The sequence below is a fragment of the Ciconia boyciana genome, chromosome 2, assembly GCF_034638445.1.
Source record: "Ciconia boyciana chromosome 2, ASM3463844v1, whole genome shotgun sequence".
In the NCBI taxonomy this organism is placed as follows: domain Eukaryota; kingdom Metazoa; phylum Chordata; class Aves; order Ciconiiformes; family Ciconiidae; genus Ciconia; species Ciconia boyciana.
In genome coordinates, this window is record NC_132935.1 from 155,640,105 (window position 1) to 155,646,104 (window position 6,000).

Below are 6,000 nucleotides of genomic sequence, written 5' to 3' on the forward strand. Positions count from 1 at the left end.
TCTACAAAAGCTAAATTAAGGTCTTTGAGTGGTGGGGTGCTTGATCCAAAGCCTGTAAAATCAGTAGGAAGGCCTTTGGCTAATATGAACTATTATGACTACTTTAAGATCATGGACTAATGATAGTTTGTCATCTGAGCAACACTTTGAGGAAGCTTTGCACTGGCTCTGGTTTGGTGCAGATACTTAGCCATTCTTTAGCATTTGCTTACTTTGTTTTATTCAGTGTAGCTAAAGCATTCACACTTTGTCTGGAAGCAGACTTGTCCCTCTTGCTTCCAAATACAGCCTTGATGCTAAGGAGCTATTATTTTCTGAAAGTATTTTTTCTCCAATTGCATTATGTTACATAATGAACTTACAAGTTATGTATTTTTTTCACCCTTGTCTAACTAGGAAGCTGCCTATGATTTCACTGTTTTCATCATTTATTATAGCTGCTCATTGTTCTTCAGTAGAGCTCTCGGGAAAGAATTGTATTTTGTCTGTGTCAAGTCATTAAAGTAGAGGTGGGAGGAGAGGAAAGGATGTGGAACTGTTTGTTCCTGAGGCTGTCTAGATATACTTAAATATCTTCCAGCAATATGATTGCCTATAATCTTAAAAGGAGTGAATTCTTGGCTTAAGTATTGAAGATTGTTGGGGGAAACGGTCTTATTTAACCTTGTGGGATATAGTTGCAGTGCAGCTAGGTACGCGTGTATAAATCATACTGACACTAAGAGAATAGGCTCTTTTGAGATATACAAACTGATAATAAAGAAAATGCATATCTGAATAAAACCTCAGCAGGTAATTTGCACACTACATTAGGTGCTGTAATTGTCCTCTTACTGTAATACTAAATAGAATCACTTTACATGGGATAGGGAGAGGACAGGTAGGTATTGACTGATACTGACCATTGCAGATGCTCTGCTGCATCCTTTTCCCATTGCCAGTTTGTTCCCTGTGCCATCTAGATCAAGCCTATCTGCCCATCTTTAAATCTTATCACTACCTGAGAAATCCTGATTGACCCTTTAAAAATACTTTGGATTGCTACCCACCACAACTTACTGTGCCAGTATTGTTACACATACTGCCTTTGAAGTATGAAGTGGTTTGTATCATGGATGTAATATCACAGATGCATCCAGTGCTTCCTTTGGCACAACATCTTCCATTGAAATTAAGTTAAACTAGGAAGAACAAGTCATGTCCAAAAAGAACGAGATTACTGCATGAGTAACAGAGCTGAATGAATGGATTTCCAGCCAACTGAAACTATTTTCTAAAGACCTTTCTTTCATACGTGGATTGTCTGGCATCTAGTGGTACATGAGCCCACACTTCAAGTTTGTCTGAGGCGCTTACAGGAGCTGTCTCTTCTGCCCAGCTGTCATTTTTTCAGGAGACTTATGAATCATAAAGACAATTAACTTGTGCATATTCTACTTTTTAGTATTATTAAAAACAGGCAGAGAACAGAGAATAAGACGGAAGGATTTACAGAAATTCCAGCATTTTAAAATGAAACAGGCTAGTCATGGAACGCACAGATTAGCATGAAAAGAAGGAAAGAAGAAGTCATTGAGATACCATTTCTGGGCAGATGGTGACAGGGATTTCTTTAAGAGAACTGACTGCTTTCTTCCATTAATACACAATATTCTGTGGCCCTACATGTTGCATGTAAACTCTTGTTAAAGGAGAAGCCGCTGCCCGAGCATTCACACACCATTCAGGGAGTCGCACACACACCACCCAAGACTTTAACTGCTTGGACCCGAGTCCCTTCGCAGTGGGCATCTCCACTGAGCTGACGGGTGCCCCTTTTTGACTCCTCGCTCACACACACACTCCCTCTCGGGCGCTTCCCTCTGGCTCGACCCTAGGTTTCCCGAAGCAGAGTCTCCGATACGATGTACACCAGATGAATTTATTAGTACAGCAGTGAAAACAGCTCAAGCTGGGTGCCTCTGGAGAGGGACCCAGAACAAAGAAATCCCTGGGCAATTATACCCTTACAATCCAAATTCCCCTCCCCCCAGGAGACAGTTCGGACCAATAGTAGTATCAGGGTCTGGGGTCTTCCTGTTCTTCATTGGGCCCTTTCATTGCCTCTAGGCAGGCCGATTCTTCTCTTATCTCTAAGATTGCAGCTTCTGCTAAGGTTGAAGTCTCCTTATCTTTCTGGTTTGCACCAGTTTCGGGGGCCTTCCTTCATGTAGCCAAGTAAAAGTTCAGTGCACAGTCAGTGGATATAGGTGAAAATTTTTGGGGCCTAAGACTTCAGCAAGCCTTGATACTAGGACTAAAGTGACTACTACAACACTCTTGTACTACTTAGTCTCCTTCCTATTTGTTTTCACCCTTCAATTGGGTTGTTCTAACAGTATAAATTCTGTAGTACAGGGGCTGGATTATATGGGGTTTTTTTCATTTCTCTCTTGTGTAATGACAGTCCTAGTGACACTAACGTACACAAGGCTTTCTTTATGCTAGAAATACAGGATGTAAGTGAGAGGAAATCTAGAACTAGTATGAGACAAGAGATAGAGGAGAATCTCCAAGAGATTTGAAGAAGGGACTTGCTGTTATGGTTGGATGAGGAAGGAAGGGAGATAAGGGCAATGGAAAGCTAACATAGATTTGAGAAGGGGGCATGATTGTATCCAGAATAGTTAAGTCTTTTAATAAATATTCAAACAAGATTTTCTAATGTATTTTTCTTGTTTTCATTTCTAGTTGGTACTGATTTTGTTAGGGAGAGAGCGGCAATTAACACAGCCTTGGAGAGGAATTTGCTTAAAACTCTGACCAATACAGACATTATGGAAAAGGCAGTCAAAATATTAATCTGTTATTTCCCAGTAGTCATATAAAATGCATCAAAATAATTTTCACTGTAAAGATAGATAATATCCTGAGTCACTGTAATATCAGCTTTTCAAAGAGAGGGAGTCGTATCACTGGTCTATGAATATTCCCATTTTACACAGGGACAAAAACACTTAGTAATGTACTGTAGCAAGTGTAAGCCGTTTAAACTGCCCAAGTCAGCACGAGAAGTGGGAAAGGGAAAATATGTCAACTATAAAGGATGTTTTATTATTTTCAGTAAGTTATGATAATGTAAACGTCACTGTGTTCGTTGTGAAAGAAAATCACTTATTGAACATCAGCTACAATTTTTTCTTGAATGTCAAATGGCTGTTGCTTTGAATTTGCTGTACCTGACTCTTCAATTGAGAGTTTAGGTACTAATCTAAGGCATTAATGAAATTCTCACTAAAATCAAATGGCAAGACTTTTTCATGGTACTTGAATCAGGCCACGTATAAAAGAAAAGCACTAATCTAATCCCTAAATTTACTTAATTATAACTGTTCTTTATTAAAAAAAAAAAAAGACAATGATTGAGCAGTATTTTTCTAGAACTTATTTCCTCCACAATGTTTTTGTTTATCTCAGAATCTGAATGTAAATAATGATTAAGCAATAGCACATTCATTTCTAGCAAAAATATTTTGACTGGGAAATATAACTTCAAAACTGAGAAGTATTGTTCAGCTTTTAATACCTTTGAAGCCTCCATGTTTTTATGGCAAATGTTCTATAAATAGTTATATGGAAAATGTGTCAGTGTGGTCTTTAGGCTTGATAGTTATTTCTTCCATGGTAAATTCATATATCTTTTCTTAAATGACACATACTAAAATTTCTAATTTGTGCACAGCATGTTCATTATGTGGCATTGTTTTTTTTTCCTCCTGCTGTCAGCTGCTAAATTCACTGTTCAGTGACACCATCAAACAAATGTTATTAACATGCTATGTATTTCTAGGTTATCTAACTTTCAAACTTTGATTCTTGAAAAAAACAAGTTCTGAGCCCCTAAAAATGCATCTTTCTGTGGTTTGACATGACCTGGAGTCCACTTCTTAATTTAAAAGTATGTTTTTCTTGTTTTATTAGGTAGTAAAATTCATGACTGAGCTAAGCATCACCCAAAAATATTGCAGATCCAAGAGAATTTGTGTTATTGTCAAAGATACGTTGTGTCAGATATACTAGGTTTTGAATAATTGAGCCATGCTAGTCATACATGTGTCATAATTGCTCAGAGGTTTAAAAAACTCAGAAACAGAAAAAACTGCCCAAGACACTTCATTAAAAGGAAACATTGTGCTAATTAAATGGTTAATGAATCATATAATTGACTAAGTTACTTCTCCTGGTTTGAGGGAGAAGAATACGTAAGCCTTTCTTTCTCACCTAGAAAACTTCCACAGTGAGCCATCATTTGGCGCCACAGGATAATTTGTAAGCTTGCCATACCATGAGCCACAAAAGGTGTATGTCTGGTTGGGAAACGGGTAGGGCCATGTATACATGTTCATAGTCCGCATTAAAAGGTTATAGACTAATCATGGTATTCTTAGGATGTGGTACTTCTGCAGCTTTCTCTTAAGTAGTGCCAATGATCTTAAGATATCAAGGAGAATTCTTACTATTTATGTGATGTGAATTATGTATGTTCACTTTAATGGTCAATATAGAAATATGAACAATAACCTTAGAACAATAATCTAGAATACAGAACTTCTTTCTTATAGATGAGTGCCCTAACTACTTGATTATTAGGTGGTATTATCCTTTGTACAGTACCTCTGGATTAGTGAATCCTTGTAACAGCTTCAACGGGAGTGTTGGAGTGTCCTCATCCGGAAAAATGTCCTCGTGAATGAGAGGGCAGATTGCAGAGGAAGGCTTCAATGGACTTGGGCAAAACTGATCTCAGGAGCGTCACTTTCTGGTCATATGCTGTAATTGTTAGGCTATATTATATAAAAGGTGAGCACTGTGGAATTTTACATAGAGGTCACTTCTGTTAAAGAGTGGATGATATTAAGGAGTTCTCTGAAAAATTGTTATATCATGTTCCTCATCAGAGTTTAGTTGGAATAATTCTTAGGCCTTTGTTTCCGAAAATGCACGAACACAGGACACATCAACTAAGTGCTTATGTGGATTGGGGCCAAATGGACAATTTGGCGTGAAGCTGTCTCTGATTTCTTCCCTCAGCAGAACTGATGGAAATAACTGCAAGGGAAAAAATACTGAAAGAAGTAGGAGAGATAAAGAAGAGTTTATATGATTTGTGTAACAGGGTTGCTTAAGGAAAGAGTAACCTCTTCGCCTATTTTATGACCTTGGGGATCATCTTTATGTGGAAAAGAAAAACAACCAAAAAACCACAGAAATGTTTTTTCTACTGATGTACCCTTGATTATACTTCAAGAAATGGTACCATTAGTAATGATCTAATCTAATCTAGTGTAATTCAATTGGTTTGGTAAGTGTAAGTTCATTTCTAAATGTAAGCTCTGAAGTTCTACAAACATCACAATGGTTGTTCCGTTCCACAAAGACTTGAATTTTATAATCTGGAATTAACATGGCAGTATAATTCAGTTAATATAAATGTAGTTACACAGTTACTGATATGATGAATTAAAAATGCAATCCCCCCAAATATTTGTATATGCAGCAGTTCCCCCAAATATGCAGCAGTTCCCATGATACTGGAGAATGTTAGTTTATCTAAAATTAAACTAATTGAAACTGCGGTTTATGATTTGCAATCTTTACATGTTTTATAATACATGAGAGTTAAACAAGTGAACTTGTTCTCCGTTGCATTGTAAATACTCAACTTCCTTCTTATTATATGTTTTTGCAGAAGTTACAGTATTTATATTAATTTTATTAGTACGGATAAACAATGGATTTGATCTATATTTCTCATGGGATTCTTTTCCCTTTGAGGATAGATTTCAGTCTTTACAATAGATGTTATGCATATTTTCTTTGCGGTTTTGTGGCTCGCCCAAAAATTAAAGCTCCAGCAATGCTTAAAATAACCTAGGTGGTTATGGAGACTTCAGGCAGCCATTAGTGATAGATTCCTCAGACAGAATGATATATGACTGCACTTTTTATTGTAGCTGCTAT